The 22,748-nt window shown below is 37.0% G+C and overlaps 1 protein-coding gene across 1 annotated transcript in view; it reads left to right on the forward strand.

Annotated features, from left to right (window-relative positions):
- The first annotated feature begins 5,607 nt into the window (after window positions 1–5,607).
- hs3st1l1 (heparan sulfate (glucosamine) 3-O-sulfotransferase 1-like1) overlaps window positions 5,608–22,748 on the forward strand; it is a 44,567-nt gene continuing 27,426 nt past the window's right edge. Inside the window, exon 1 of the mRNA XM_028468731.1 lies at window positions 5,608–5,887. The gene's annotated coding sequence lies outside the window, so the exon portion shown is untranslated. The remainder of the gene's footprint in view (window positions 5,888–22,748) is intronic.

Raw genomic sequence — 22,748 nt, forward strand, 5'->3', positions numbered from 1 at the left:
CAGAACCCCTCATTGGTCAGTTTAGGTCACGTGACTAAAACTAACCCTAACCGTAACCCTAACCCTAAAAATTGTTGGGATATAGGGTTAAAACCTAATCCTAACCCTAACCCTAAAACGCTATGTACGTGTACTTCGGTAAATGTACCAATAGTACCAGGGGTTGTCTGTACGGCAACCGTACGATTAGACACTTTCTTTTTTTTTAAGCTTGCAAGCGGCTTGTTGCGTTAGCGCACATCCGACAAAAAAAGTCCAACAAGTCAAAGCGTTGGTTAGAGAAGAAGAACATTGCTACCTGGTACTGTGGGAGTCTGAAATGATTCAGGGGAAAGAAGACAGAGCCCCGTAGGCCGAACAGAACTACAGCCACAGAGTAGTCCGTCCTGCAGACCCCCATTACATATCCTGGTAAGTTGTATTTCTTCCTGTTGTTAGCCTACTAGTAATACGCTTCCTACAATATTCCCTCATCAATATTATGCACGTTATGTCTAATGTGGTGCAGGCTAGCCAGTTAGCCGCTGATTAACTAGGAAACAAAAACAATCCTGAAAGCAGCAGCAACAACATATAATTGACCTATATTCAGAACTTCCCTTGTTACAAAATGGCCATGTACTAATATTACTGAACTATATGATAACAACGTGTCTTGCTCATTTCAGAGTTGTTGACGTGGATTTGGAGCCAATGTTTCATCTGTAGGTCAGCTCGTCTTCATCTCAAAACAAATCCAGAAAGATTTATTCATTCATTATATGCAAACATCAACATTATTATCTCTTGGTCCATCCTGAAATATCAATATACACTATGAATTTATATTTGTTCATGAATAAATGAAACTATTATGAAGAACTAATATTATTTTTAATGCTTCTATGCAGGAAAAAAGGAGGAAGGTGTTAGCACAGATTTTTTTCCATGGAGCAGTCAGGAACACAGTTCATTGACTAGAACCAGTAAGACCAGGACCACTGCTAGTCCAACCAGTGTTGATTCTGCACAGATCCCCTGTGTGCCTGACCTCTGAACCTCTCTGTGGATTACGAACCTGTCTGCTCCACAGGAAACCTCTGCCTGTGCTTGTTTGACTCCCGTGTACCAAACTTCTGGCTATTCATTAAAGGAACTACACTCTCTTACACCGTGTCGGCTTTTAGCTTCTCTGCCTTCCCATGTGACAGACGTGGCAATAAACTCAAAGTCTTTCAATTGCTTTACACTTCAGCATATTGCTTTGTGAGTTCTGAGTGTTTTTTATTCTTTTATTTATTTTAATAAAAGTGTTGAATGTCCTTTTGTAAAATATTTGGATGTTTTTTAGTTAATGTTGTACCACCTGAAAAGGCTTGAGAGGAGCTTTCTATCACACACTCAATGCAAGTGTGTCACAATCTAACTATTTTTTGCTACTTTCTAGAGTGACTTGTTTGACATTCACACCAACTTCAAACGTGACGGGGCAGCTGCGATGTGTGATGGTTTGAACTTCTCTCTTTGGATCACGTTTTCCCTTCACTGTGCTCGTGTGAAGAGCCGAGTGCAACAATCCAAAATGTCTTTGATGACACACTGTCGCAAACTGCGTGCCCTTATTTTCACACATAAATTATCCTGCATGACGGTTGGCTTCTTCCTCCGCTGGTCTGACCGTTTGCAGCTTCTACGAACATGATTAGTTTCCACTGGGTGATTAAAAATGGATCCTTGTATTAAATTCAATTCAATTTCATCTGCATAATAAGCAAAACACACACATGCACTTCAGGGTTTCTAGTTTTTGGTAAATAGATATTTACTTTCATTTCACATTTCTTTTGTGTTGCTGGATGTGGGTTATGTTATTATTACATTCAATGCATGACCACCAGAGGCTGCAAAACAACCTTAAAGCGTCACAAAAACATTCAATTAAGTTTATGCACTGCTGCTAGTCTTTTCATTTGTTCGTTTTCAGGTTTACATGCCCAATGGTCTCTATTTTAGTTTCATTTGTAGAAAGTACACTTCCTAAAATTGACAGAGGCATTTTCATGACAGGCTTTTCAAATATTGTTAGAGCAAACTTGCTGAGTAGCTTTGCTCCACATTTCTGAGGCATTTCAACAGTTTTGCATCAACATATTTTTTTTGATAGATGCTAAATCAAAACCACAATTTAGCATAGAATCTTTGAGGATTGAATTTTAATATTTTGTTTGACCGAGGGAAGAACACAGACAGACAGAAGAACAGACTGCAAAGCCTCTATCCTGCTGGATGTCTCCATGCTCCAACACATGAGTGATTTGTTACTATGCCTTCAGCAGTGTTGGCTGATTACACATTCACTGGATTCAGGTGTGTTTAAGTAGGGAGCCATGTGAAACATACATATGAGCAGGAACAAGCATCATCAGCAAGAAACGGAATAAAGAAGGAAACAAAGCACCAGGAGAACATTTTCACTTGCTGTGTAATGAAAAATAAATGAAGGAACAAAGGATAAATAAAGGGAAACAAAGGTCAATCAGTTAAATCCTGGTGGTTAGAACTGCTTTACTATGAGGACAACAATAATATGGATGGTGGCTGGTAAAAATTGACAGGCATTTTAACTGACTGTCCTTTGTGGCTACAGATAGAACTTCATCATCATCATCATCATCATCATCATCAATATTACCCATCCACTGCTTCAGCTGGTTGGGTGCCAAGGATTCGCTCCACCAGAGGCAGTAACCTTAACTTATCTTGCATTTCCTGTTGGAGTTGAATAGAAAAAAGGCCTGTAAGTTTATTGCAGTTTTTCCATATGTCACGGGTATACTATTATTAGAGCGGAACATAATTTGTTTTTGCAGGGCTGAGTTAGGACGTCTAGTTATATGAGCAATGTACTTAAGGTGTTGAACAAGACAGAAGTTATGGATCGGTGTAGAGTGGGTGAGGCGGAGTATGTCGAGATTGATATATTTGAAGCACCAGTCTACGTCGTCTTCTTCTTACCTCCACCAGTATGACTGACTGGTGTGAATGATCACTAGTTTCTATTAATAAAGCATAGGACAGGATCAAGAAATAAGACTCCATAGTGACACGACGGCCGTTAGTGTAACTGCAGTCATCAGCCAAGCTGCCACGGGAGTGCGCGTGAACTCTTTAGCAGCTTATACTGTGACTAGAGGAATGATTCTTGACCGAAATCTGATGGGATCCAACGGCACCGGATGGGTCGGTTTGCGTTTGGACAGATACTGTATATAGAACTGATGGTCATGTTTGGTCATATATTGTCATTGCACACAGCATTATTTCCATTCCTGCTACAGCGCTGAAGTGCAGCGTTGAATGAGTGCAGCTTAAGCGTTGCAGGCAGGATCATAGAGCAGAGGAGGACAGCCTTCAAGCCACAAGAACATGGATTATCTTTATATTTAATATGTGGATTATGTAAATAGATCCACTGAGTCTCCATTTGTGTTTAACGTTCGCTTGTTGCCCCGAGCACTGATCTGATGTTGACATTAACAGTTGATTGTTAATAAAAGTGGGCATACCACTAAAACAAGTGTGTCATTTGTATGAGGAAAAAACGAGCTTTTAACTGTCAGTTTTGGGTCAGGTTCAGATATAAAAATCTTTTTTTTTTTTTTTTTTTTCTTGTCTGCACATGCTGTCAAAGGTCAACACTACAGGAAGTGCAATCATTATGAGACAGCAATGCATATTTTGTTATTGCAATAAAATACATTGATTTATTTTATTGCTTAATTGTGACCATCACCAGCCCTCCCTAAGGAAGGGTAAGAAATCTTTTATTATAGGGAGGATATAAAAAGGGAGAGCAGTGTTACACCTAAGAGGAGGGGGAGGGGGAAGGGGAGGGGAAAGGGAGCAGGGAGGAGAGACTCAAGGCAGGAAATAGAAAAGGTTGGGAAGAATAGACTGTTCTTCGTATACCAGCATATGTGCAAAAAAAAAAAAAAAAAAAAAAAAACGCTACTGCAAGCCCAGGAATATAAAAATCTTAATGCCTGTCAAGTTCGGGACGAGAAAAACCATGCGGCCCAATCCACACACCAACTGTGTTACGGTTATTTATTTACTCGCCGTTCATACTGCAAGACCTCCCTGCATGCATCTGTACCACCTGCAAGTCTCCACGGACCACACAGTAGTGGTCCACCCAGCTTCCAAGCAGTTTTCTTCTTCCTTCTTTACGGCAGAGTGGACGACCTCTCCAAGCCGCCGTGAATGCGCATCAGCGTCATTTGACGTCACGTCTGCAGCATTACGTGGTAAATTCGGACCCATAATTGCAGTACAAAATGCATCACACAGTCTTTTTAAGGCAATGGGGAGATATGTGTGTGTGTGGACTCATTGTTTATGGTTTTGAATGCCTCCTCAATGATAACAGATGGGATGTTGGTCAAACTGTAAAGTTAAATTACTCGTCACATAATTTTTTTCCAAACCTAAACTCTGCTGTGCTCATTAGTTATTATCACCCTACATTGTGTTCAAGTGCTAATTTTTTTGTAAAGTTTGTTTTCAATAAGTTATTTAAGGTTGAAAAATGGAATTTGACATCATATATGACAATGATTGACAGCCTTGGATCTTGTGTTGTTCTCTTTGTGAATAGTATAAGCAGTTACGTTGTGAAAGAAAGCAGAGACGCCATTAAACTTCTCCATTCAGTCTTTTTTTTTTTTTTTTTGTCTTTTTTGAGCTACTAGTACTAAAACAAACCTCTATGATCTGATCATCTGAACAAGTCATTGGTAGAATTTCCAGTGGGAAAGATACTTAAGTTCGTGGCATAGCTGGGCTGCGTAAGTCACCAAGGCAGTATGCTAAATGGGTGTGGCACGTTACCAGTGCTCCTCCTCCCGCCGGACCCTACTGTGCAGATTCTGGCTCCAAATGACGTCAAAATTGCAAGATGGCAGCGCCCCTAATTGCTGTATTTTGACTTCAAGAACGTTGAGTGGGAACAGCTACAGTGCACGCCCACTGGGCAAAAGTAATTGGAATGCCGTTGGTAAAAATTGACAGGCAGTCTGTCCTTTGTGGCTACAGATGTAACTTACCTCCACTAACTGGTGTGAATGATAACTGGTTTATGTTAAGTGCATTGCATGCCTACAAAAGTTTAAAGCAAACCCGACCAGATTGAGAGCTGTTTTCAGTGGACCATGTGCTAAAAAAAAAAATAACAATGCATTGGTTTCATTAAACTGTTTTATTTCGCTTTGGCTTTCAGATTGGCTTTTCATTGTTTATCTCTCTTGGTGTGGGTCGCAGATCATTAAAGTCCTGAAACCAGACCATGGTGATAAACACCGAACCCATTTAAAAAAAAAAAAAAAAAAAAAAAAGAAGAAGAAGCATAATAAACACAGCCCTTGCTTTTTGATATGAATGAATGAACATAAAAAGATCTGTGCTTTGTTCTACTTATTTACTGTAAAATGTGAACCCAATAATAAAAGACGGGGTCAGCAGACTGTGTGTGTGTGTGCGTGTGTGTGTGTGTGTGTGTGTGTGAAGCACCTATAGCCCTGATGGCTCCTCCCCCTCCCCGCCCCGCCCCGCTGCCTTCCGTTTGTTTGGCAGAGCGTCGGCTCTCTCTGCTCCATCCACACACGAATCTCTGCGCGATCCCGGGCACGGCACGGAGTCTGGGGCTGCTCACTTTGTGTGACCGTGGACACCGTTACAGTCAGATGCGTCAGTGATGAGAGTGTCTAGGAGGAGAAGAGGACGCATTTCTGCTCCTTCCATGTGGACCCAGAGCGCGCTCCTGTCTCCAGCATCCCTGCTCTCATCCTCCGCTCCTCACATCCAAGAGACGCCCAGAGAACCTTAAGATACCACTTTCCCACCCTGAGAGGTAACGATTATTACATTTTCTTTATCATGTTTTAGTTTAAGAGGCACACCGCGACATCAGCTAAACAAGGATATCACGTCAATTCTCCACAAATCACCAACTGAGACAGAAAATATCCTGCACTTTTTTCCATTTCCGTCCATAATTTATTAACACTTTTTTTTTTCCTTTCTTCTTTTTTTTCAGTTACCCTCCTAATATAGTATTGATGAAACATTTAACCCTATTTATTAGCCTGATCAGCTCCCAGGAGCCCTCCCATCGGTTGGCTCTCAGTGCTTGACGTAGCAACAATTTCCATTATTCTAATTAGAGTTGGTAAAGTGATTTGAATAGACTTAAACGAGCTCCAACCAGCATTCACACAACTTTCCACCTGTCACATGGAGGGAAATGTGTGGCAAAGACAAGAGCAGCTAATGAGAGTGCTCTCCCATAGGGTGAGGTGTAAAAGCCTTGATGAAGCTTTGTTTACACACACACACACACACACACACACACACACACACACACACACACACACACACACACACTAGTGAAATTCCAGCAGCCACACATTTACGTCATAGGATGCAAATAGCAAAAGGAGTAAATTCACCTGTGATTGTGAGCCCGTGGGTGGACTTGTGGAGTGATTTCAGATCAATAGTGTTCTATCCCCACAGCTGTAAAACAATCAAAACCTTTAATTTCACTGTATTCTATTATTATACAGTCAGTATTTTATTTAAAATATTGTTGTTTAAAAGAGTTGATGTCCACAAAATGTACCGAGCTTTCAGTGACATTTTAGTTATAGTAATAAAAAACATAATATTTGTTTTTTCTCCTTCATTTTGTATTCATAATGCGTGAGTTGTTTATGTTTATGCATTCATTTCGAGCTATGGCAATAAAACAAACAAAAAGGTTGTAGAAAAAAAAAAGAAGGAACTCCATTCTGTGCCAAGCAGAATGCATTGATGGGGGGGAAAAGGATCAATCGTGATTACTGTGATATAAGCTGCAAACAACTTCTGAAACATAAAGTAAACTACATTTATGTCAAACTCAGAAGTAAAAAAACACATAAATACACATATAACAAAACTGTAAGATATACAAGCTTATAGTTTAGATTGAGTTGAGTATGGAAACACCTAAAGCTGATGTTTGCCTCCAAACTGTGTAATCAAACTTGATGTATTATTACCAAATGTATTTTTTATGATATTTTTCAAAATTGATACTTTCTTCATGACACCTAGATTCATATTATTTAATTAGTTACATTTTCTATGAAATAGACATACCTAAAACCAAAGCTTTACTTTCATATTATTGGTTTATAAAGGAGTGTTTGTCGCTCCTCAGATCATCCTTCTATCTATTGATCTTCTGAGTACTAATCAATGTTTACCATTAGTTGAAAGGTTGGATAAAATCCACATATTTTTAAGTTTCCATCATGTGATTACATTAATCCTGTCAAATCTTATTACTTTAGAGTTATGGGGTAACGGAGGCTACCCTGAAGCTTCCTCTGGGCGCAACACAAAAAGCGTGTGTACATTCTATTGTAGTTAACACACAAACACACACACATTTATTTAAAAAGTTAATTTGACCCATGCTAGGGTGGTATTGAACCTACAATCTTTATGCATGGACAACAGGGGGGTTGTATGATATGTCATATTTGGGGCTCTATAAAACACGTCATGATGGTGAAAAGGAATCATGCTGACAATATGACATTAAATCACAGTTTTTATGCCGTGGAGAAATGTGTGATTCAGGGAAGTTTCATGATCTTTGGTCCTCAGGGAAAACCTGATGTTTAATAGTGATGGTCATTCAGACAAACATCTGGCGAGCGGATGTTACAGCAACAAATGAAAGGAGCGCTTGTGTGGGAAGAAACGACAAAGAAAGAAGAGCCGAGCACAAAACAAGATTTTGAGGAAAATTTCCTCTTATTAAATTTGCTTTTGATGGATTTTTTCCACGTTGGCAAAGAGGGGGGTAGAGGAACGGAAAAAAAAAATCAAACTAAAGTGCATTTCCTCCTCTAAGTTTTCTTAATCACGAACTGAAGAAATTATCAAGAGGATACAGTTAATATTTGATGTTTGCTGAATTAAAGGATGAAATATATTAGTGAAGGCATTTGGGATATTTGTAAGAAAAAAATGTAAATGAGCACTATTTCTTAGTTGTGGCCAAATGTTGCTTCACTCTCAAGAGAGAAAGAAAAAAATCATTAAAGCGTTTTCTTTTGTAAAACATGCACAATACACTCCCTTCTATATTGTTCTGAGACTCAATTTAAATTAAAGCATTCATCTTTTTGGCATTTCTGCTATTGTAAAACATTTATAAGTTAATTATACCTTTTTTTGAAACTACAATTTATATTATGTCCATTGTTTTTAGAAAATGTAGAATATTTCAACGTTATAAAGTGCATTAGAGACAAAGTCACATAGGATCAAACTTGGTTCTATCTATGATGTGTTGTTGTAAGGAGGGTAAAACCTGAAATGTTTCATCCATTCACCATTCCCGCCTGCTTTTTTTTAAATCACATTATTTTTTGGGAATGTTTGGTGCAGCCTAAAAAAGTCATTAACCAATTTTTAAGTTATAGTTATATTAACTACATCCTTTGTTCCCCCTTCCCCACCATAGACGACAAATGCCAGGTTATCTGATGTTTAGTGAGATTATCCTATAAGATTATCCTGTGGTTTGAAGAGTGAATTTGTCCCAAAAATCGTCTCTGAAACAGTTCGGGGCCGACAATCGTAAATGTTAAACTTGTTTAATATTTACGATGAAAACTCCTTGTGTTTAGGGATCTGTGCTTTAAAATGTATATTTTATATTTATTTAAAGTTTAAATAAATCTGAAATTGTTTATTATGAAACAGATTGATTTATTGTGTTCGTTGCAAATACATGACAAAAGGCCCTTGAAAAAATAATCGCATATTAAAACGCAATTGCAATATTGAGGAAAAAAAATCGCTATTAGATTATTTTCCAAAATCGTTCAGCCCTAGTTTTGAGTTGCTTGGAATGCAGCATTAGTTTACATTGTTAAATCACTGTTGTGAATATCAGAGCACACCACACACAGTATGATAAAAACGGTTCTATGCCTGGTTTTTTATCTTCATGTGTGATGTCCGTAACAGATAAAACCCTGCTTTACTTGTTTTCCCATAGTAAAATGAAATACCATATAGACCCCATCTATACATAAAAAGTCCATTTAGTTGTGCTAGGACAATACAGGCTTTGTTCTAAGTAAATCTGCATAGCAGCATTGTGATAATCTCATGCAAACTACACTATTTTCTCTACAACAATGTGAGAAAAGCGCTGCAAGTGTGGAGGAGCTGCTAATGACGCAGCAGGTGGTGAAAAACATGACTGAAGAGTAGTATCTGCAGAGAACCGCTAATGGTGGCAAGCAGAGCTTAAGGCATTAAGCTAATATGTTGAACTCAATAGCTGCTTCGCTCAGGAGAGAAATGGGTGTTTAAGGAAGTGTAACGATCTTGTACCAAATTATAAAATAACAACCCCATCCCTCAAACGCACAGCTGAAAGTATTCTCTTGCACTCGTTCATCCGTCTCCACAGCTCTTTGCTAATTTTCTCAACGTACTAGTAATCTCACTCTAAAAGTCTTTGATATACATGTTTTAAGTCAAAGTTGGTGTTGTTTACTGAGAATTTTTCTTAATGAAAGCTAACACGTGCTTAGCAAATACCTTTAAAATGATCATATCTGTTGGGATAGTAAGATGTATGAACTTGTTCTTTAAAAAAAGGAATTGAGATTTTTTTTTTTTACTTTTCCATGGCAGTCAATAAACAAATCAGAGTAGCTATCTGACATTTATGAACCAGATTAGATGTGAATTTGCTGCCACCTGTTTATCAATAACTAGTGATTTTCACAGTATGTTATAATCTATCTGGAAGAAGGAAAAATGATTAAGAGTTAGAACTGTGCATACGCGACCTGGGGGGTCATAGGTCGAGAGGGATATAAATAAACATCAACAAGCTGTTAATATTTCCAACCTAACAGCATTTGTGATTTTAGTTCAGAGATCTTTAGTGTTTATATTATTTATATTTTACATATTCAGACTCACGGGAGGGGAACCAGGGTTTTCTGCTGATGCCACTTCCGGCTAGGGCTGGGCAAAAAATTAATTTAATTGATTTTTCGAAATTTTAGATGAAAACGATTTTTATTAAATTTGAGTTTTTAAAATAAAAAAAAAAATGTAAATTGAAATTTAATTACATTTTTTTTAATTTATTTATTTTTCCCACCACAGTTTTTTCTGACTCTTTCGTATTCCGTCCTTGTGGGTTACCGTAGAGCAATGTGAGCCAGCCCTAGGACTGGACGTATTTGCTTAAAAAGAAAAAATTGAGTTTCGATTCGATTTTCAAGGGGGCTGGCTTATTTTATTATTTAAAATAATAGTGATTTTAAATATATATAAATATATATGAATTTTTTTAAACTCGAATCTGCTAAATAATTGTTTTTATCTACATATTCAATAAATCGATTAAATCGATTTTTTCACCCAGCCCTAGCCAGCTTTGTTTACACTTTGAGTAGGCTATATGTCCACATACATGTTTAATTTTTTATTTTGCATTATGCTGAGATGCTATGGGAAGACTTGATTGTTTTTTTAATTGTAGTGTTATATGTTATAAAAATGTAGTTATCTGATTTCTTAATCAGAAAATTGAAGCTACTGTGAAGTTGCTGTTGTAGTTTTGTTTAAACCTGGGTTAAAACTTGAAATAGTTGAATGACAGAGCTTCATTTACTTTTTATTTTGGGATTGTTCTATGCATTTTAACTCTTGAGGACAATCACAGCAATAAAGTTGCACTTTTGACAATATATCTGATGTCTGCATCAAAACCGCCCAGCCCTATTTTGACTACTATTAATGTATATTATTATCATTTAATCAACAAAGAGTGAAAAACATATGTCAAACTGAAAAATGTGAAAGAAAATAAATGCTAAATGAATGTGTGGAACACACCCAAGTATTTTGTAAGTTTTTTTATTGGGCAAAATCGCCCAGCCCCACTTCGGCCGATCCGAGCACTTTTAAAAACCGATGAGAGCAGCTCAGCAGCAGTGTGTGAAGCAAGGGCACACTTCTTGTTTCCACACAGGTGACCCCTAGTGCACAAACACACCAACCACCTGGGTCTCCAGTGGGTACAATTCGGACTCCAACGGGAAAATAATCTAAATCTCTGTCAGACTCGCTGTCAGCTAAGACGAGTTTATCCTTCTTGACCTTTGAGCGCATGCGCGAGAACTGAACGACAGAGAGATTTCCGAGAGTGTGAAAAGGCTTATTGTAAAGAATCGGATGTCCTGGGATAGTGACATAGTGGTGTGAGATTTCTGCCTGGAATGGTCAGTGCCCATCGACGTTCGGCCAAAGAAATGAATGCACATGGAGAGTGAAGAATAATAGATACACCAAAGAAGAAAACAGTTAACACAGCTTTAGATGTGTTAGATTTATTAGAAATATGTTTTTAGAATACACAATACACAGTTTGTTACAATATATATTGGGCAGCAGAAGGTAAGTTTAACTTTAATACAGAGGTTCCCAACCTTTTATGGGTCGTGACCCCATTTTGATATCACAAATGTCCGGCGACCTTATAGACATTCTTTTCCTAGAATTAGTTTTTGATTATGTTTATTAAAATGTATTCCAAATATAGAGTAGTGCCACCTCAAATATTTGTATACTACATTTTATTTGTACGAGATTTATGTTTACTTTTAAGTAGCCTTTTTGATACAGTTATTTAATTTTTTATTGTCTATGATGTGTATTTGAAAAAAATATAGAATTTTTATCTTTTTTTTCATTTTATTTATTTATTTATTTATTTATTTATTTATTTATTTATTTATTTTTAAGACATTTGCAGCTCTTTTTAATTCCAACGACACCACATGGGATGCCTATCCCAAGGTTGAAAGAACTGTTTTAATAGATGGGTGAAATTAATGGATATCTGATCAACATATAAAAACACAACACGATTTAGGAAATCATTTCACACATTTACCGTCGGCAGCTTTATTTTCAGTCCATAGCAGCGTAAGCAGCTGTGCACTGACTTTGATCTGAGCTCATCATCGTCTCTGTTCATCTTAAAGCCGTGGGCTTTTTTCGGCTCTCGCTCAGCCACAGTAGAACATGTGTATCCGATTTTCAAAAGGAAGCTAGTTTCAGCTATCTTTTAGATTTTTACATCATTTTGGTATGATCACTCACTCATTCAGCTTTATTATAGAACTGCAACAAGAGGCTTATTTTAGGAGGTGCCTGTAGAGTTGGCCCGACACCCCTCTGTTTCATCCCATGTGGACTGATTACTGATCAAACTAGCATTTCATATCCGCCTAGGGGGGGAATTAAAGGACTAGAAACCACTCCATGCATATTCCCTAAATATATTCCAGTCTTCCAAATCTTGTGGAAGCCATTATTATTTTAAGTAGCTTGGCAATGGAGTGTGAAAGCAAGCTCTAATTCTCCAAAGTCTTTAGAGATTTGGTGCTGAAGAAAGGGACTCTTCTTTGTTTTGTTGCTATACCTCCCCTGCTGTTCAAGCAGTTTTATGATGGCAAAGTAAGCAGCAGATAGAAGAAAATGATGCCTGCTGCCAGGACCTCTTAACTCCGATCCGTGGTTCATACATAATAGATAAGTTACTGTAGCTTACAGTACAGGGGCATAACTAGGCTAATGCCTAGATTTGCATATTTGTGCCGAATTCCATAATTCATGAATGCTCAGCAGGCATTGATCTTTTGCTAGAGGAGCTACCTCAGTTCACACGATGTGCACCATTTGGAGTATTACAGTAACTTGCCATGGTCACTCTGAAAGTATTCAAATGGGCCAAGCAAGGCTGTCCATCCCTCCCATGTCCTTATCAGCCAAAGGTGTACACTCTGCCTTTGAAAAAAAAAAAGTGAAAAAATGCACAGAAGATCTGATGACAGAATCAGGCAGCACATCCTTTTCCTGCTTAATTTACTGTCACTCTAAAAATAATATGCTCGGGATGAAGTGAGTGAAAGTGGAGACAGCAGAGGGCGGCGACACCTTTCTCATCAAGAGGTTCAAGCAAACCTGCTGCTGGAATCATCCATGAGTGTTAGGAATAGGATTTATCATTGGAGTAGATGACAGCGCTAACTTATTTATTCATTACCTTTGTTCTCCGCCTGCTTCAGATGAGTGGGCACATGTCAGCAGCATCGCTCATTATTGGGATTGTGTGTAGTAACTTCTTCTTTTTCAAATATTCATTATCATTTATAACATCATGTCTTGTCATATTTGTCAGATTAATGACATCTGGGTTTTTTATGATTGGATCACAACCCCATCATATGGAGTGATAATTATTTTTGATTCAACTGCTGCCACGAAGCTGTATGTATAATTGCATTTTTGTGTGTGGGTTGTTTGTGGATTCTGTGACTCAAGTGAAACAAGTAACACAGGCAGTGTCTGAGAGCCAAAACGCAGCATCATTTAAGCATCTTTACTGAAAGGATTTTTTCATGCTTTGGTATCTATTAAAAGACTCAAACAGAGTACCAAAAGTTAAGCTGGTTTTCTGTTTGGCTTTTTTAAACAAAGAAAACCTCAACCTCAAAAAGACACGAGGAAAACAGGGAACAGGGTACAAAAACGTAGCAGGACACGAGGAGGTCAACATTTACATTCACAATGATCCAGCCGTCATTCTACGTCACCTAAATAGTGAGGGAGGCCTGACTAGGAATGGGCCACACCTGGGTGAAAAACATATGGCAGCTAATCAGTCACAACCCACACACACTGACATCACTGAGAGGTGGAGACACGAGCAGGAATACCTGGGCTGTGTCCGAACAGTCCCTCCTATCTCCTGTCCTATCCACTTTTCCATAACCCAGTGGATGAGGTCACATGGTTAAGGAAAGATGTTAGGAGAGGAGTTAGGAAACAGCCATCACGTTTGCGTTGACAATGAGACACTCTTCAACTAGGTGACGTAATAATCTGACGACCACGAAGGTTAGGGACATTTGCCATGGTGAAAAAAACTGCTCACACTCACCTTCCTCTCAGAAATATGAATTATGCTGAATAAAACATAATTCTTATTCTTGAACCACAGAGTGTCTGTTTTATGTCAGTTTTAATATGATAATATAATAAGACGCTCTGGGCTGCATCCTAATAATCCCTCCTATCTCCTTTCCTATCCACTGTTCCTTCAAGTGTTGGTGGCCATGATAAAGAGCGTCCAAGTTCTCTTTAAACTCTTATTGCTTCCTTTTTTACCTCCTTTAGCCTAGGAAACACTGGTGCATCCTTTACCAAAGGAGACGAGATAATGCTGACCCACAATTCCTTGCGTCGACAACATTTAAAGGGAAACACACACCGAGTGCTGACAAGTAACAGAGATCATGTAAGTTACCAATGCAATAATATGCCTTGAACAACTTTAAATAAATAATGTAAAACCCATATCTGATGATATAATCAGATTATATCTGACATAAAACAACACTGTGGTTCTAGAAAAAGAAACCAGACATTTTTAGCGACATTATGTTTAATTCTATTTTAGTCTTGTGTATGGTGAGTGTTAGCAACCATTCTCAATGTGACGTTCTTTAGTTTCGCTTTTGTTCCTCATAACATGGTAGCCTCTTTTGCTTTGATTTACATTCAAAACTCGTGATTTTTTAGATTACATCAGCGTAAAGTTTAATAATTGTGCTTTTAGTCCATTTTCGGAAATTTGTAGTTTTTTCACCAGGGCAGACGTCACTAACCTTCACAGCGTCAGATTACTACGTCACCTTGTGGAAGTACGTCTGATTGTCTAAACAAACGTGATGGCCGTTTCCTAACTCCTCTCCAAACACCTTTCCTTAACCTTGTGACGTCATCCACGGGGTTATGGAACAGTGGATAGGAAAGGAGATAGGAGGGACTATTCGGACACAGCCCTGGAAACACAAAAACAGAATTACGACATGAAACTAGAACTATAATGGAAACCAAACAGAATCAAGAAAGACTAATAGAACAAAAACAGGACCACTAAGGCTAAAGACAACAAAACTAAACAGAACCTGACACTTTGTAATGAAGCTGGATTCATTTTTCTCTCTTTTTCTATGTTTTTGTCCTTTACTTCACTAGAGTAATGTTAAAAAAGCAGTCAATAGTCACAAGAGCAAAATGTCAAGCTAAGTTTGAGTCTCAAGGTCAGTCGTGTTTCTTACCACAAAAGCATGACTTTCTTTTTCTGAAGCCAAAGATCTGCTTTTTGATAAGAAACTTCATGTTTGGAGTAGCCAAATGTCTTTTTATTTCAATTTATATTTTTGGGACAATATCAGACAATACCAAAGATAAAGTTAATGTAATCCATCAAGTATTGATACACCTTTTTTTCTTATTGATTCCACACATTCATTTCACATTTTTTTTGTTGCACATTTTTCAGTTTGACATAAGATTTTCACTCTTTGTTGATCAAATTATAATAATATACATTAATAGTAGTGAAAGTAGGGCTGGGCGATTTTGCCTAAAAAAGAAATCTACAATTTTTTAAAGAAAAAATTTGAGTTTCGATTTGATTTTCAATTTTTTTTTTCAATGCACTTAAAAATGACTGCATACAGTACATATATTGTCAAAAGCGCAACTTCATTGCTGTGATTGTCCCCAAGACTTAAAATGCATAGAACAAATAAAAAGTAAATGAGACTCTGTCATTCAACAATTTCAAGTTTTAACCCAGGTTTAAGCAAAAGTACAACAGTAACTTCACAGTAGCTTCAATTTTCTCATTAAGAAATCAGATAACTACATATTTTATATATTTTATAACATATAACATTACAATTAAAAAAATAATAAACACTCCCCTTAACATCTCAGCATAGTGTGAATAAAAAATTAAACATGTATGTGACACACATATAACCTACTCAAAGGGTAAACAAATACTACGGTAAACCACAAGAACGGAACGCGAAAAAAGTCCCAAAAAACTGTGGTGGGAAAGGTATTGTAGACGATGTTTAGCTTCCGGGTGGATCATCAAGGCTATTGGTCCTCCTAATTGTCAATCATGTTTACGAAAGGCCGTCGTACGTGCTCGTGCTCGTGCCCGGTGCTCACCGGGTCCTTCGAAAATGGATTTTCACTTACCGGTGGCGAGTCTGACATAGTGGGAAAAGTGCAAATCTTCTTTTGTAAGGTAAGCTTGTATGACCGATGTCCACACCAACTTGCAAACAGAGCTGTGCACGAGGAAAACGGGGCTCGTGCACGCTCTCCCACACACGTAGGCGTGTTGCGCATGTGCGTTTTTTTTCAAAATGTGGAGAGGGCGTTTCTTTTTTAAACATCGTCCACAATACCTTTAAATAAATAACAACGTAAAAAAACAAAAAAATAATATATATATATTTAAACTCAAATTTGCAAAATAAATATCGTTTTTATCTACAAATTTGATAAATTGATTAAATTGATTTTTTTGCCCATGCCCTAAGTCAAAGATATAATAGTTTTCCCATTTCTGTAACCAAACTCCATGCTACAGGCTACTGGGGGAAAAACAAAGTGTTTTAATACAAAAAAATTAATTGAAATTTTAAAAGAATGTAGCATTCCTCTGAGTTTAATTGGGACAGCTGATCAGCTGTCATGTTTGGTCATTTGTTCTTTTTCATTTCTTTTCTTTACAGTTCATAAGTTTTCTCTCTACGGGGAAAAGGGTTTATTAAATAGTAATATCATGTATAAGCTACACACAACTACAGAGCTTTTTCCAGTAGATGAATGTTCCTGAGGACATCCAGGGAGCTGTCCATGGTGCTCACCCGTTCCACCTTCAGGGGTTTTTTGAATGGAGAATCTCCAGATGAGCAACGCTCTGTTCTCCCACGTCCAAGGAGAATAGTATTCCTCTCCAACGTCAAATTAAACTTTAAAACATGCCTTTTCCCTGCCTGGATATTTTTTCCTCTGTCTGTGGCTCGAAGGCAGAGCGAGGTGACACAACGTGTTATTGAAGAACTTTATGAGTGTCGGGATCTAAAAATAGGTGGGACCGAGAGTAAGTCTTTATAAAACCAGGTGGTGATCTTTTTGCTAACATTCATGGAGACCACATTAATACTCCTCTCCCTCACTAACAGATCATAATGTAGCCCACCAGTTTTCACCGTATACCCTCTGTGTCATCCTGTTGAACTGAAGAAATTCTGTTAATTGTCGTAGGTGTCAAATGTAGAGTTTGAGTGAATTTCTGCTTCGATCTTCAACAGATTTTAATAATGTAGTTCCATAAATATAAGTTAATTTTTAATTTTTAAATTTGAATGCATGCCAATTAAATGTAATGAAAGCTAGCCTTAATCAGTTAAAATCATATGAGAACCTGCATAATTTTGAATGTGATTGTCAGTGTATTTTTGATACCTATCAAAACTAATAGCACATATGCTAGATTGTAACATTGTATTACATTTTTAATTAAAAAGGAATAATGTTTACACTGGACTTATTGAACTGGATTGTTCAGTAGAAAATACACTTGCCTAATGTGGCTTACATAATTCATATTTGGTGATAAACATCAAACTTTGGCAAGATACATGAATCAATGGTGGGATAAATGAGTAAATCCAAAACAAGTAGAAAACTTTGTCCACTATGATTAGTTTTGATGAAAATGAATATATAAATAAATTAGACGACATAAAAGACATTCATACTTTTCGGGCCACGCATAATTTATTTATCTGTATCAGAGTCAGAGAGACGTATTTATATGTTTGTTTTACTGTAACCCTTGCAAAGTGGATGAGAGTGTAGTTATGTTGGTATACTGTGTTTTTCTAAGCTTTAGACGTTCCTTGGTGGCCTTGTGTTTAATGTCACAGCTGTCAGCTGTTCCCAGTGGTAAAGTCTACAGAAGTCCAGACATGTGGAAAGGAGGCATTAGGGGTTCAAAAAACCATGAAAGTGCCTTGAGAGTGCACTTCACTGAGGGACAGTCTGAGATCCTTGTGGATTCAGTAGTAACATGACCAGAATCCATTAAACTGGGATTTTAGACACGTCGGGTTCAGGCTACGACCAAAAGTTGAAATCACATGTCATGACCTCTACTGCTTCAAAAAAAGGTAACTGTTATTAATCAGACATACATGTACAATGGCCAATACCACACTAAAAAGTAATAAAATGCTTCCTGTCAATGCCACAGACTGGAGGTCCAGAGTCATCTTATTCGCACACAATAGCTTGTAAAATTTCACCATTTTCTGAATGACCACACAGACCCCCACTTTCAAAATGAAGGAAACCCCTGGTAGTAATTATAGTTCATGCTATCTTTGAATCTTTACTCTTCCTTCAACTGGAATAAAATGTCTTTGCTCCTATAATGTAATTGTCTTAACTGAATCCTGTACAATATGTCTTTTTCTTCTTTTATAAGTGAACAATGTTCTTTTTCTGATCTTTGATTTTACAATACAGAGAGTAGTGCTAGCAAACATTGATCAGGCTTTTAAGAACCTTCAAAGATTAGCAGGTTTCTGAAGGGGTTAGCGACAACGCCTTTTTAAGTGTGTTACATTGCAAACAGAAATAATTTATTTCTATGGAAATATCAACATTTTTGCAATTTTTATTCACTCACTGATTATTTCATGTAACAAATGAGGAAAATGACTTTAGCAATTGGATGATTTACGTAGTTCATAGGTTTGTTTAGAACTAAAATATGTTAAAATCTGAAAATGCCTCTGCTTTATTTTTCTTGAAAAAAAAAAAAAAAACTTTTCACATGATTGATTTTTTTAAATTATATTTATTTAGGGTAGACTAATTAAAATGAATTATATAGCAGTCCATCAGCTAAAGCTCATATGCACATAAACACAATCAGGCTGTTTTTGTCTTGATATATATATATATATATATATATATATATATATATATATATATATATATATATATATATAATCTGCTCTGTAATGCGTCGGGCCGACAAATGTTAAACTTGTTCAATTTTTACGACCAAAACTCCTTGTGTGTGGGGAAAGACGGCGACTTCCGAATCATGAACCTGTGATTTGTGAGGTGGAACAGGATAAAGCCAATTAAGAAGCGAGCTGATTGAGGAACACATAATTCTGCGTTCCAGGCAACTCAGCATCTCCCAGTTCAAAATTCCAACATCAATTGCCAGACATATCATTAGATTTTTATTATTATTTTTATTATTATTTATGTGGCGTTAATTATCAGAGCACACCTCACACAGTTCCATCCAAACTGTTCTATGCCATATGTTTTTTTCTTTTTTAATCAATGTAGCTATTTCCACAGTTACATCATGGTACTTGAGCTAACTTGTGTTTTCACTTCATACATTTTATACAGTTCACAAGACCATTACATACCTAAAAACGTCTGTCACTAAATTCCATTCCATTCCATTAATTCAAATATAAAACTCTACTACCTTCTGCTTGGCTGAACTAGCCTTCGGTGTCTTCTCTACTAGAATCTCTTGGCTAATAATTGTGCTATGCTGCTTGCCTCTACTGAACAAACCCACAAATATTTACTACTTGTTGGTATTTATCTATTATATCCTCTGCTAACCTGTACGTGTCTTTGGTCAACCTGTGTTATCCTTTACATTGTTCAATCTCTTACTGAACTAGCTTTGCTAACTCAAAACCCTGCTCTCTGCAATTATCAGAGCTCACATGAGTTGTTTTTGCATTTATCTCAGCGAAAATCTGAAAAGTTTTGTTTATCTCTATCTCTATTCGCTGATATCATGATGCATTTTTAAAGCATTCATTTTCATTTTCAGGATTAGAATCAGAATGGATTTTATTTGCCAGGCACAGTTTAAAACAGCACGATGAATTTGACTAGTTGCTGTTACAGGCCAAAATGTGTTTGCACTTATAGCGCCACCTAGCGGTGCACTTTTTGTTATGGATGGTCTGTGTGCTCTTCTATATATTCCCTGTAAATTTCACATCCCTCAACATAATTTCATATAACTTCAGCTCAAATAACTTTTTTTATTTATATTTAATATTGTAATAAGCCACGCCCACTTTGACCAATTGTGATTAATTCCGAGATATGGCCTCAGGAGCGACCCAAGGTCATACCCACCAAATTTGGTAAAAATTGGTCACATCATCAGTTTCCCATATTTGCAATGCCCCCTAGTGGCCTACATTATACAAACGTGGCTCATTCCACCACAGTCACATGCCAATCAAGGATCTCAGATTTGGTGTTGTTAGCATTTATTTTGACCAAGATATGTAACAGTTCACGTTTTTATCGCTAACTTTAATCATTAATAATTTATGCATATTTTGACCAAACAAAATTCTTTCCTCAACTTCTAATCAGGTCCAAGTGCAGACTCACTTGTCTTCACCAAAGCTTGTTGACCTTGGTTATAGCGCCACCTGCTGGTTGACATATGAGTTTCGAACTCCATCAAGGTTTTGATACCCTGAAGCCACACACTGAATTTGGTTACCTTAACTTAAACAGTTTCTGAGAAAAGTTGTCCACTTTAACTCGGACAGACGGACGGAGCTCAAACCTATATAACCCCTTCCACTTTGTGGCGGGGGATAATAATGATAGCGATAGACATAAATGGTAAGGGATAAGTAAAGGATTAATAATAGTAAATAATACAAATAAAATAAAATATAATAAAATCAAAAAAAAATATATATATATATATAGCAGCTGATGACTTTTCTTTTGTTACTGTTTATTGTTTGGGTCATGGTTTGAAGATGCTAAAAAAAAGGTCCGCACAACTGCGTAGTTGGCTCCAGTTTTATTTTACACCAAAAACGCGACCGCCCTTCATCAGACATGAGTTAAAAGGGAAGCGAGGGTTTTTTTGATTGTGCTTGGGTCATGCTTTGTCTCAGTTATTGTCTGTGACTTTAATCTAATTTACTTAATCTATTTTCAGACTTGTGAAATGCAACAAAACAGACTTTAGTGGCATTGTATCATATCATTTTCAGGAGATATAGAGTTAATCTGCATGAATAATTTGAAGCTTATTCCGATAAGGAAGACATTAATTCTTCATGCATTCTTGCTGTTCACCCATTTTCTTTTGCTGCCTTCTCTCTTATTTGTAATCTCAAGCCAATCTAAAGTAAATCCTTCATTTCTCTCTCACTTTAGCAGTTCTAAAGTTTGAGCATTGTTTATCCAAACTATCTATTGTTGGATTGAGTCCTGCATGGACTTTTTATCATTTTGTCTGTAAAACTTTAATGGTGATTTATTTTGTTTGTTTAGTTTCTTTTCAAAGCCAACAAATTGAAAACAAATCATGAAAGGAAAATATTTTTCCTTTTTCAAAGATCCATTTAAAGCTGATATCTGGAGTTTCTCAGAAATCTATGTTTATATATGATTCTTTTAAAATGCAAAAAAATACCTAACTAGTCTTTTACTATGGTCTACTGCTGGTGGTCATTCATATACATTAATGTATATAAGTCCCTCCTTCGTCCTATAGACCCCCTATACAAATGGAAACGATTGCCGAGTGCACCCAGCCAATAGGTTTCGACTTCCTAGTCTGTCAATCAAAGTGAATGCGGAACTGTGCACAGAAACAAGGTCGCACGTCATAACAGCAAACAGGTAAATATGATTTTGGCTCTTACCTGACCCATAGACCTATATCAATGTGACCTGATGCGACCATTATGAGACAGCAATGCATGTTTTGTTATTGCAATCAAATAAATTGATTTATTTTATTGCTTAATTGTGACCATCACCAGCCCTCCCTAAGGAAGGGTAAGAAAAAGGCTCTTTAGACTTTATTCAGAAATAATATAGAACTTTGGTCTTATTCATATCACTCTGCTGCTGCATGCTATTACAATAATTATGTGCACTGCACTTCATACTTTTAAGGGTCAACTGATCATATGCTTTCACGGGAATTCCTTATGATCGGTTTGAATAGCCAATCTTGATCGTTCTTGATCGGTTGAAGCATTTCTCCCTCCATCCACTTCAAACCACACATATAGAGAAGGTTTTGACCATACAGCTGCCTCTTAAAACTACACAATGATTTACTCACCTAAGATTTGGAAATTGAAAAATAATGATGATGGCCGCCTGTTCCAAATTGAAAGCTGATTTGTGTTTGTTTTTTTAGCTCGATTTGTGTTTCAGCGTCTCAGAGAGGAAAAGGGCGGGGCTATTGACTCAGGACAGACCAGGTAGGGAGGGAGGGAGACACATGAGGACAGAGATATTTACTAAGACAAAGAAACTAAGTGGTTGAGGTCAGATAAATTAGTATATAAATAAAAAAAGTTTAGACATTTTCATGTGATGGACAGTGTGGACTGAGCCATGTAAACATTTCATATCACACAGACTTAAACAACCTGCAGAGACACATGAGAGCAGTCCATTAATTATTATTATTCATTGACTAGCACTTTATTATTGTAGCACGCTGCTTGATATTAAGTATACAAATGAAACCTTATGAATGATAAATAATGGATATTTAACATTTAATTTAATCAAGAAGTCCCTTGAGAGAGTATATTTTTAAGATAAATTCTCTGACTTCAGTAATGATTAATGTCAGCTACCAAAAATATGTTAAGCCACTTGGGAGCCGAATCCTTCTAAAGTATTTT

The sequence above is a fragment of the Gouania willdenowi genome, chromosome 15 (assembly GCF_900634775.1).
Source record: "Gouania willdenowi chromosome 15, fGouWil2.1, whole genome shotgun sequence".
NCBI lineage: Eukaryota > Metazoa > Chordata > Actinopteri > Blenniiformes > Gobiesocidae > Gouania > Gouania willdenowi.